Below are 13,041 nucleotides of genomic sequence, written 5' to 3'. Positions count from 1 at the left end.
CAATTACATGTATCAGTATGAATTAGAAACACAGTACAAACAGGCAGCACTAATGACAGTTTTAAGGCCATTAGACATTAGGTAATAAAAACTCCTTCCTCTGTTGATTATCATTTACATATTCTCTTACTACAGCTACATCCTTAAAACTAAATAAAAATAAACAAAGAATAAATATTAAGGGAGAAGGGTTGATTCATATAATATATAGTACATATTATATATATTATATAATACATAGTGGTACGTATACACACATATATACACATAGAGAGACATATAGGCGTGCATATATATATATATTGCAATCCAACAAGCTGGAGAGGTACATGTTCATTACACTTTTCAATTACAGCAACTAAAGTGGCATATGGGTGACAGTTCAGCAGAGAACAGACAATTGCCTTGCTTTCTAGATCTGTAACTCAGAATATACATTAACTATCTTTAGCTTAATGTCTATAATAAGGAAGATGGACATTCAACAGCAGCTCTGACCAGATGATAATCTAATTGACATAAAGAATGTACAGGAGGAGGCATGCATCAAGGGAAAAATGCCCAACACTCTGAGATGTACAACGATAGACCAAGTGGCCCTCGGATGCACTGGACCAGGAAAAGCAGGTTGATCTCTGATGCAAATATGATAGAGACAACTGAAGCCCTAGTATATAATGGGATTAAATACATTTACTTAAAAAGGCATTAAAGACATTTGCTTTTCCAACTCTGAAATTCTGAGATCCAGAGTTGAAAACCAAAATTGTTTCTAAAGGATGCATCTTCTGGTATAAAAATAAAAGAATCTCTGTAAGGTAAATACTACTCTTTACTAATTAAAACTCTCCAAGATTACCCTTAAGATGTGTGTTTCTCACATATATACATATATGTTTATGTATGTGTATGTATCTGTTTATGTGTGCATGAGTATTTGGTATATTTAAAATTATTCTAAATATTTTATCTTGATAGGACTATTTACTTTTTATACTATAATGATTTGCAGGTGGCAGCCTTATTTATCTTCTGTGTTATAATACTTACTGTAGGAAATATGAAAGCTTAGTTTAGGTTGAAAGAAAATATCAGGTCATAATTTAATTATCACTTCAATAGATTTTATTGAAGTGGAAACAAAGCATACACTTATATTTGTTTTGTTAAATTGGTAAATCGATATCCTGCGAAATTTAATCCATTTTTTAATTTACAGTTATTCGTATTCCTAAGTGGGTATCTATTTTTCCAGAGGAAATCATTTTTAATATAGCTTGTGGAAAATTTAAGACTTTGTTCATATCCTCTGCTTAATGTGTATACTTCCAACTCTCCATAAAGAGAATAAAACTCTAATGGTTTTATTATCATATGAATTTAAAAATCCAGAAAACATTTGACATAAAGGTAAAAGAGAGAGAAAAATATTGGAAATATGACAGTTGTGTAGCTGTAATAAGTTCTCCTTTCTCAGAAAACAACCTGGGATTTATTATACAAGGTCATGACTGGAAGAAAAGATTAAAACTTGAAGCACCATTAAAATCTACAATAACTGCTCTCTTCCACTTTTATTTAAAGCCTTCATGATTGACACATTTTATTAGCTAGCTCCACGCCCTTAGCTTTGTCGTAGCAATTGCTAAATTAATTTACAAACTTCAGTCGACTTGTGTTTTTATAGCTGTCTCCCTGAATATCCTTCATAAGCAATACTAGAATTCCCCCCAGACAGAGCACTGCTGTTCAGACTTTAATTCTTCCCTTGTTAAATAGTTGTGTTCTTTTGATTGTACCAAAGGGCTAAAGGGTAAGCCTCCTTTCATATGTGCTATTTTGTCAACAACTGCTTCAGGAAGTTGTCAAATTGCAACGTGAATGGGATGGAACACTTACCTTCTATTGTGACAGAAGCCATTATAATTCACTGTACTCTATAATACTTACGTTATAATGTATTCATTGGCAAATTATTTAGACTCTAGGTAGGACAACAGTGATTCAGAGCAAACTGAAGATAGTCTGGTGTTTTACAAAGAAATGTTTATAAAAGAAATGTGGTTTCTGAATAAATCTAATAATTTTAGAAGAATATTTATCAGGGGAAGTCTGAAAAATTGGGTAGGTACAATAAGATACTTTTACTTTCTTACTAATATCGTTTACTATGGCAAACCAATTTTCTCTTAAAATAATCAAGTTTCTTAAATCATTTATTCTGCTTCAGATGAAACCTGATTTCTTTGAGATCTACGACAGGAGTATTTTTCTGAACAGAGGGAGGTGAATGAAGGAGAGTGGTTCAGATCTGATGAGAGAACTTTAATGTCAAAACAGGTTCTTCTGACAGGGAAGGAAAACTCTCCCCAATATGACCATGTGATTTTCCTTGTTGATTTTCCTTGTTGATTCCAAGGAGGCAAAAATGGACTTCAGTCCTTCATTTAGACACAAAACCACCACAACAGCTGCAACAAACCTGGTCTCATAAAACTATTTACACGATGCCTTTTCCCACGTTCTAAGTTAGACCACATATTTCTTAGGCTCATGTTTCTCGGGCTCCGGTGAAAGATTTTCTATATAGTCCTGAAAATCAGATTTGCGGTTTGGTATATTCATTTCTTGCTTTTAAGATTTCTTAAAACACAAGTTTAGTGAATACTGAAAAAGCTATTTCACATATACTATTTTCGCAACAAACCTACGTGCAACTCAGTCCTCAAAAATCCTACGTGTAAATAATAGATAAATTGGGCGGCGGCTCGGGGGACCTAGGCCTTTTGTTTGGAGCGGCGGCGGCGGCAGGGCCCCCTCCCGGGGCCCCCTCCCTGCTTCCCCTGCTCGCTCGGTCCGGCCGCCCCTCGCGGGGATGGGGGGCCGCCCCCTGGGCCGGGCCTCGTCTCAGGTGCCCCCGCCCCTCCCGGCCCGAGGGGAGGACCGGAGGCTGCCTCTCGCCCCTCGGGCCGACGCCATGAAGATCAAGGATGCCAAGAAACCCTCTTTCCCATGGTTTGGCATGGACATCGGGGGAACTCTGGTAAAGCGCTCGTATTTTGAACCTATCGATATCACAGCAGAGGAAGAACAAGAAGTTGAGAGCTTAAAAAGTATCTGGAAATATTTGACTTCTAATGTAGCCTGTGGATCCACTGGTATTCGGGATGCACGCCTTGAACTAAAAGATTTAATACTTTTTGGCCGGAGAGGGAACCTGCACTTTATCAGATTTCCAACCCAGGACCTGCCTGCTTTTGTCCAAAGGGGAAGAGAGAAAAACTTCTCAACACTACCCACGGTGCTACGTGCTACAGGAGGTGGTGGTGACAAGTTTGAAAACGGTTTTCGCACAGTTGGAAACCTCCACCTGCACAAACTGGATGAAGCTGACTGCCTTGTAAAGGGCTTGCTGTACATAGATTCTGGCAGTTTCAATGGACAAGCAGAGTGCTATTATTTTGCTAATGCCTCAGAACCTGAGAGATGCCAAAAGATGCCTTTCAACCTGGCTGACCCCTATCCACTGCTGGTAGTAAACACTGGTTCCGGGGTCAGTATTTTAGCAGTCTATTCCAAAGACAACTATAAACGAGCAACTGGGACAAGCCTTGGAGGGGGTACCTTTCTGGGTTTATGTAGTTTATTGACTGGCTGTGAAAGTTTTGAAGAGGCTCTTGAAATGGCATCCAAAGGTGAGAGCACCCAAGCTGACAAGCTGGTCCGTGATATTTACGGAGGAGATTTTGAAAGATTTGGTCTGTCTGGCTGGGCTGTAGCATCTAGTTTTGGGAATATGACTTATAAGAAGAAGCGAGAATCTGTTGGTAAAGAAGATCTAGCAAGAGCTACGTTAGTTACTATCACCAACAACATTGGTTCTGTGGCATGAATGTGTGCTGTTAATGAGAAAATAAACAGAGTTGTCTTTGTTGGAAACTTTACGTGTCAATTCTCTCTCGATGAAACTTTTGGCATATGTCCTGGATTACTGGTCAAAAGGTCAACTGAAAGCACTGTTTCTAGACCATGAGGGATGTTCTGGAGCAGTTGGTGCACTTCTTGGGCTGCCAAATTTCAGCTAAAGCGTCGGGTTTCTCTCTGTTAATAAATATCATTCGAGAAGAACTGAAAACCAGAGGTGTAATTACTGCATTATTTGTCACTGGGAACCAAAGGATAAAAGAGTAGCACTATTCCTCTTGATTTTTAAGTGTCAGAATGGTAAGCTGCTATATGTTGCCATATTAAAAAGAGAGCTCCAGTAATGTAAAGTATTTCTAAGTGAAATGCTTTCCCTTCTGTATATAGCCAGTGTTAAATCCTTAAATGCAGTACAGCCTCTGATGACTGAGCTTCCTCTGAAAAAGATCTTCTATTTATTTTATTTTATGTAGCCAACATTGCAGTACTGTATGTTCAAACATGAATCTTAAAGTCTCAGAAATGTTTAGCTCATGAAAATAACAGATTCTGAATATTTGTTACAAGTCTTCTATGTGTTTTGGTTACTAGTAAGTGGACAGTAACACACCCTGTATCAAAACTTACTGAAATGGCAATCAAAGATGATCATTTTTATGTGATTTTAGAAATGTTAAAGCAATATTAATTATTCATTACTGCTGTTTTCCAAACATATCTTCTCCCAAAAAGCATGTTTATGTGATCTTTCCTCAGAAGTATAACCTTTTCCAATGCCCTAATTTAATTGAAATGCTATTGTTAAACATTAGCCTGAATTTTAAAACGAATCCTAGAAAATGCACATAATTGGTGATACTGCATTTTTTGTATTTTGAGTTTATCAGACAGTACATTTTTAAATGTATTTTAATGGGAGGCTTACTTATTTGAAAGTCCATTCAGTAAGGTCCCAGGACTATTTGAATGGAGTATGGTTTATGTGTATTGGTAGGGTTCTGTGCTCTTGTTTCTATACCACATTTATCTTAGGCCCAAAGTTAGCCATTTCTGTTTAATTAAGTCTGAACCATCAAAGCTAAAGACTGTCTTCTACTGTGAACAGCAACAAAATCATTTATGCTAAATGGATGTTATGGAAATTTAAAAGACAAGTTGTTTGAAACTGGGGGAATCTGAGGCAGTATTGTAGAATTATAAAGGGATCAATGTTTTGTACATTCTGGTAATAAAAGCATTATAGTTCCAAAAAATAATAATAATAATAAATAAATTGAAGCTCATAGATATTAAGCCACATAGCAAGGTAATATACTGTATAAGTAGCAAAACCAGAATCAACACCGAACCTGGTTAATTCAAGACTTCACATTTTACTCAAAATACCATAAACTTTCTGTTAAGCTTCTGTATAAGATAAGAATCACCACACAGAAGCATGCTATGATTTTCACCTTTATTAATTTAGGTCTTTTTAGTTTTTGTATGACTTCTTATGCTATCAGCTAGGCCAGCTAACCATGATTCAATCGATGAACTTTAGGCCATGAATTAGAAAAAAAACTCCTAGTTTGATGCTTATATTGGAAATTCATTATATAAGAAAATCCAACACAACAGAACATTGTATTCACCAAGATATGCAGCTCCATTCTCAGAGTGCCTACTTTAGTACTTTTAAATAGTCAAGTACCTTGGGGAAAAAAGAAAACTATGTAAGAACTGCATATATATCCTCTATGTTCTATAGTAAGAGATATATAAAACTTAACTATACAAAGATTCTGTAATTTGAAATCTAGGTGTAGATATAAAAATAGAAATAACTACATTATGAATTGCAATAAAAACCACAAATGATGCCTAAATCCTACAGAAATTTAGAAGGTAGAGGATTCCCTTCTATCTGAATTTATCTGAGAAGGTACTGAAAATGTATCTTAGAAACAATACATTATTTTTAGCAAAAATAAGCAGGATTGTGGAGATAGGAAGGCCTTTTACTCATTCAATAAAATCCAAATTTCTGGATAATAGAATTCTATATTAAAAATATTTTTTAAAGTAAATGTAATGTTGGAGTAGTTGCCTAAAATGAGTTGGCTTAGAATATCAATCCAAGGATGCTGGATTTTAGGTTTATTTTTAGTGTTTGCTAAAAACAGCTTTACTTTGGGAATATTATTCTTAGAGATACATGTAGTATGACTTGGGGAAAAAAAACAAAACTGATGATTGGAGAATATAACACGAAGAATAAAATGAGCTTAAACCATATTGGTAATGGTGGGAACAGGTATAAAGAAAGCACTGCTATTAGTTGGTGTCTCTTTCCTACTTACACAGAATAATATTGGAAAAGGAACCTAAAAAACAGTAGGGAAATTGGTCTCCTAGTATTATTGAGGTTCCCATCAAGAAATAAATCACACTCAAAATTAGAGAATTTGAGAACTCATTTACAAAGGAACTTGAGATAGGCAGAAAAATGCACCCCCCGCCCAAGATCTCCATGTCCTAATCCTTAGAACCAGTGAATACGTTACCTTAAATGGCCAAAAGTACTTTGCAGATGTGATTAAATCAAGGATTATGAAACGGGGAAATTATTTTGGAGTGTCCAGATGGAGTTAAATGTAATCACACAAGTCTTTATAAGTGAAAGAGGGAGACAGGAGAGTCAGAGATGAGATGTGGTGAGAGAAGCACATGTCAAAGTAATAGGGAGCCAAGGGCCAAGGAGTGCAGGTAGCCTCTAGAAGCTGGAAAAGACAAGAAAACAGACTTTCCCCTAAAACATCTGGTAGGAAAGCATCCTTCCGACTCCCGGATTTTAGGACTTCTGACCTCGACCTCTAGAACTTTAAAATAAAAACTTGTATTGTTTAAATCACTAAGTTTGTGGTATTCTGTGAAGCAGCAATAGGAAATGATTAAAGGATTCTATATAAGGTGTGTGTAGGGGAACTCCAAAGGCTAAGGAGGCAACAACCCAGAGTCGGAAGGACAAGAGAAGAGTGAAATGACCAGAACCCAAAGGTACTGAGTTGCACAGTGTCAGCCACCTTGTAAAGGAGTAGTGAACCTCTCTTGAAGGGTCAAACTACCTAAAGGTGAATTTGCAAGTTGGGAGCTAGGGGTATAAATGTACTACCAATGTCACTCTCCTTCTGTATCTGATCTCCTACGAGGGCTCCCTGTGGGATGACTCAAACTGGAACCAAGAAGGCAGGGGAACCTGCTGAATGGCATGAACTGCTGGGACTGAACACATGGTAGAGAAGAACGAAAAGATGCCTGACACATCTCCCTCTGGCACTTCTGCACACCCCCCCCCCCATGTGTAGCTACTAGTGATAGGTCCGCAAGTAAAGAATTCATCACTTCTAACTGCCCAAGCATGTATCGTCCAAAAACACATTTTCTGACCTTGCTCTTGAATCCTTTTCATTATTATTAGAAAAGGAAAGAAGCTATTGAGAACCTAAGAAAATATAATCTTGGAAATTTTCTAAATAGAGTGAAGGAATTGAAATAATAGCAATAAGACAGTATTAAAAATAAAATAAATAAGTAACATTTGGGGACTTCCCTGGTGGTCCAGTGGGTAAGACTGCGCTCCCAATGCAGGGAGCCTGGGTTCAATCCCCGGTCAGGGAACTAGATTCCACATGCATGCCTCAACTAAGAGTTCACATGCTGCAACTAAGATGCCCACGTGCTGCAACTAAACATGCTGCAACAAAGATCCCGAGTGCCACAACTAAGACCCGGTGCAGCCAAAATAAATAATAAATAAAATAAATAAATATAAAAAAGATAAGTAACATTCGTTGTGAGCTTAGATCTCCTAAGAATTGTGCTAGGCACTGTATACAACCTATATTTATGCCTCTAAATTAACCTGTGATTTAGATAATGTCCCATTTTACAGTGTTTTCAAGAGATTCAAATATTTATGTACCTTGTTCCAAATCACAGAGGGCACATGGAACAGGGGGAACACAAAGCCCATTTGCCTATTCCTCTCCTTGAAGTACGAGTTTATTTTCTACTTTATGAACTTGAGTTTTATATATACTCAATGGGTCTATTATACAAAGTTGCTTTAAATATTCAGTACTTATAAGTTTCCATTTAATCATCTGATATGTTAGCAATGTGTCAAGTGAGCTGAACTACAGTGAAGGATGTAGGATTTCAAGGACACTTATTTTGCTTGCCAACGAACATAACGCATCTATTTGAATGCTTATAGACACAGTTCGGAAGAAGGATAAGGCATTTGATATGTTCCTCTGCCATAATAAACACTATTTTGCATCATTCCAGAGTGTAACTGATTCTAATATGTTAATTAATTGTAATCAAGTAAAACAACTTTCACTGTTAGAAAACTTATTTTTAATATACAACTAATACTATATGTACCACTTAACTCTCTTTGCTTTAATTTTCCAAGTATTTTATAAAAGTATCTAAGTTGGAATAAAAATTTGGACACTAACAAAACGTTAATAGGAGATGTGCAGAATGGCATTTATTTGAAATAAATGTTGTATGAAATGAATCATATGAATTGCTTTAGTAATGAAACAGTGTGAAGAAATAAATAATATTCATATAGCAAGTAAGATTATGATAATAGTCAAACGATGACTGAACATCCTCTTCAAAATACCTATAATCTTTTACTGATATTTGCTTGTTGAGGGTGTAAGAGTGGTAAATGCACGGACATGGATAAGTGTTTAAGACAAATTAATTTAAATATATTAACACCAAAAAAGTTCATTTGTAAATGAATTTATCCCATTCAAGTGCAAATGCATATCATGTTGATTATTATTTCCACACTCTGGAGCAAGAGGCAGTTTTAGGTATGCATATACGGACTGAAATAAAAGAGAGGCATTTTTAGCTATTATTTTTCTTCCATGACTTATGAATAATCAATAGGAAACCAACAATCTGAGTTTGGTCAATATGAACTTTTATTTTGAAGTATACTGGAGTATTCCAGATACTAATGCTACTTATAGCAGTAACTAATTTCAATCAGACATTATATGGAAGTGGTGATAAAAAAAGGAGTAGATAATTTAAAAAATCTCAGTGTGAAGTACTACTTTAAATAGAACACTGCATAAACAGTAAAGTCAGGAGCTTTTCTGAGTCTAAAGGCAAAAGCAGCAAAATAGAACACCGTACATAGTGTAGTGTTTGTAACTGTAACTGATATGAAATACATACAAGGGCCATATACATGGAGTTATATTTTAAAATCTTCTGCAAAGACTCTTTTGCCTCAAGCCATTAAGTGGAGATCTGTATCAATATATTCTTGCAAGGTGGAAGTAATTCTACCATAAGCACAAAGGAACAAATATACTTAAATAAATCCTCAGTAATATTGGAGCAGAAGGCTGTGTAAAGTATTGCCCTGGTTCAGTTGCAAAAGGAAAACATTTATCATAATATGTCATTGTGAAGCCTAGGTAAAATTGTGGCATGGTGTGAGAAGTTGTGTCAACCAAACTACAACCATTTTTATAATTTATATCTACGATCAAGATACCAATGTCTAGTAGTCCTCAAAAGTTCTGATTATTTCCTTTCCTCCAGTACACCTTGGTGAAAGGCTGCAGGTTCTTTGAGGAAGGCTAGGAGAAAGATTAACAGTACAAATTTATGGCAGAGTAGCAGGGTCCTTCCTCAAAAGGACCTCTAGGTCAGTAAACTGGCTCAAGTCTGAGAGTTGATTACGGAATCTTGACTGTTCTTGTGATTCAGGGTGAGACTTTTGTTTATTTGACCTAGAAATTTTCCTTACACAGATCAAGTAAGAGTTTAATAGGCTTCTTATCTACTTCACCTCTAGGAACACCATGATCGGCTAGGTAATAGGTCTATGTGAGTCAGACTATTCTGCTCTTTGCTTTGACTCTGCTGTCATTAGTTAACTATGCCCACCTTGTCTTTAGCAGTTGAGTGCTGCCACTTGGCTTCTGTCACCCTGAGATGCAATTACTCCCATTGCATTTCATTTTCCCAATTTGGTGACTCCAGTTCCCACTGTAAAGCCTGGACTACAGAGAAGAGAGAGATCTGAGCTCCTGAAGGATGATGGGGCTCCCCTCACAAACTTATTTCTCATAGTATTGGAGGAAGTTTATTTGTGTGTCTCTCCCAGTGTGGGTGAGTAAATCTTAAATGACAAATCCACTCTACCATTCCAATCTCCCTAAGCTCTGGAATCCCTCCCTCTACATTAAAGCAAGGCAGGTCTGGCATTTCCAACTCGCTAACTCTGAGCCACCTTTTGGTCCTGTTTCAGCCAACCAACCAAAAAACTGAGCCCTTTTTACCTCCCTGAGCTCCATCAATAACACAGAATCTTTGCTTAGTGAGCCCATCAATAAATTTGGCCTGACCCAGTTTTATATTCCTTCCATCATTATCCCACATCCTTAAAGCCATCTTCACACAAGCTCCCTGGATTTTTTTCTGTATAAATTAGGAAACTCAAGTAGTTCTTTTAGACCACAGAACACCTTCTGGATCACACTTTGTACCTCACCAACTTGAGTCTAGTTATAGACCTAGAAGGAAAAAAGGGTGGTAGGGTGGATGTTGAGGACATCAGCATTGTCTTACATGGCAATTGCCTCAAAGCTAGGGGCCATTATAGTTTCCTTAGTTAATGTAGGGTTAAACCCCTCAGAAGGGGTGGAGAGGCCACTTCCAGTAGAAGTCAAAGCTGCTTCCAGTGTCAAAAAAGACTTAGCAAAATTAGGGGGGCTCAATGTCACCAGCTTGATCAAGGTCTTCCCACGTGTACACATTCCACCTTTTAAGAACCCATTCCTTATAACAGACACCTTGAGAAGCTGCGAGTTCAACATGCATTGTATATCAGCCAGTTGTAGGATGAGTGTGATTTTCAGCCACCTCAGTCCTACAGCTACAAGAAATTAAGGGTCTCCTTCAGGGAATACACAGAAGCCTTCAGGACTTTTAATACAGCACTTAAATTGAGAATTTGAATCCCTGAGCTCATCCTTTTCTTGTTCAGTGACATTAGGAGCAACCTGACAATCTCATTACTTGTGTGTTTACCAAAATATTCCAAAGTATCACACACAATCACCCATTGCTTCTTATAAATTATCCAATAGTGATAGTTGGCCTATCTCTATTGCCACACCATAGGCTATCATCAGTTCTCTCTTTTCTACTGGAAACAGAGTCATTAGCATCTTTAAATCTATTCAGATTACAGAGCTAATTGCAGAAACCTTCTTACTCAGGGGAAGGTCAGCCTTTTTACTGTATTCAGATCTTTAATTGATTGGAGTAAATGTTTATCTCATCCCAAAACACTTTCAGAGAAATACTCAGAATAATGTTTGATCAAATATCTGGGCATTCCATGGACCAGTCAAGTTGACATATAAAATTAACTATCACAGATAATATGTATTAGCAATTTCTACTAAATAATATGAGAAAACTATTCATATATGTGTGTGTATATATATATATATATATATATGATTTCTACTGCTATGTAACAAACAAATACAGCTGCTTAGATCAACCTACATTAATTGTCTCGTAATCTCCTTGATCAGGAATCTATGCATCTCTAAGCTGGATGCCCTGCTCAGGGTATTTCAAGGTTGCAATCAAGGTGCTGACTGGGCTGAATTTTTGAGAGGCTCTGGGTAAGGTCAACTTCAAAGCTCAATCCAGTTGTTGGCAATCTACAGATTTAACACAATCCCTATCAAAATATCCATGACATTTTTCACAGAACTAAAATAATCCCCATTTATTTGGAACCACAAAAGACCCAGAATTGCAAAAGCAATACTGAGAAAAAAGAATACAGTTGGAGGTATAACCTTCCAGACTTCAGACTATACTACAAAGCCACAGTAACCAAAACAAGGTGGTATTGACACAAAGACAGATACATAGATCAATGGAACAGGATACTGAGCCCAGAAACAAACCCACACACCTATGGTCAATTAATCTACAGCAAAGGAGGCAAGACTACACAATAGAGAAAAGACAGTCTCTTTAACAAGTGGTGCTGGGAAAGCTGGACAGCCACATGTAAAACAATGAAAGACATAAATGTAAGACATGAAACCATAAAACTCCTAGAAGAGAACATAGGCGAAACACTCCTGACATAAATTGTAGCAGTAATTTCTTGGATCAGTCTCCCAAGGCAAAATAAATAAAATCAAAAATAAATAAATGGGACCCAATCAAACTTAAAAGCTTTTGCACAGCAAAGGAAACCATCAACAAAATGAAAAGACAACTTACAGAATGGGAGAAAAAATTTGCAAATAATTCAATGGACAAGGGTAATATCCAAAATATAAAAACAGTTCATACAACTCAATATCCAAAAAAAAAAAAAAAACCCAATCAAAAAATGGGCAGAAAATTTAAATAGACATTTTTCCAAAGAAGATATACAGACAGCTAATAGACACATGAAAAGATGCTCAATATCACTAATTATTAGAGAACAGCATCCATCCACTTCTACAAATATATATTTCATGTTTACCATTTTTTGTTTTCATATTTTCTCCTATTTAACATAATGTTGAATTTTATTCACTTGCTTGACTTACTATTATCTGTCTCCTCCAGTAGAACAAAAGCATTAAGAATGCAGATTTTGTTTGTTTTGGTCACTGGTCTTTCCTAAAGATTGGGAACAGCTCAGAAGAGGTACTCAATAAATACTTCCTGTATTCAGTCTTTTGTCCTTTACTCTGTTAATATGGTAAATTACTTGATTAGCAAATTTAGCATTAAACCATGCTAGCACTCTTAGAACAAGCCCTACATATGATTTAGTTTTTAATATACATTTAGATTTTTATGCTAATATATTACTTTAAAAATATGGATATATAGACCTAAACAGGGATTTTTCCAAAGAAGACATACAGATGGCCAACAGGCACATGTAAAGATATTCAACATCACTAATTATTAGAGAAATGCAAATCAAAATCACAATGAGGTATCACCTCACACCAGTCAGAATGGCTATCATCAAAAAATCTACAATTAATAAATGAT

The 13,041-nt window shown here is 36.4% G+C and overlaps 1 pseudogene; it reads left to right on the top strand.

Moving 5' to 3' along the window:
• Window positions 1-2,977: 2,977 nt before the first annotated feature.
• Window positions 2,978-4,085, top strand: LOC132352382 (pantothenate kinase 3-like; annotated as a pseudogene).
• The last annotated feature ends 8,956 nt before the right edge of the window (window positions 4,086-13,041 follow it).

Source organism: Balaenoptera ricei, chromosome 18 (genome assembly GCF_028023285.1).
Source record: "Balaenoptera ricei isolate mBalRic1 chromosome 18, mBalRic1.hap2, whole genome shotgun sequence".
Classification (NCBI taxonomy): domain Eukaryota; kingdom Metazoa; phylum Chordata; class Mammalia; order Artiodactyla; family Balaenopteridae; genus Balaenoptera; species Balaenoptera ricei.
The sequence above is the reverse complement of the archived record's forward strand: the minus strand, read 5'-3'. Positions and strand labels throughout refer to the sequence as shown.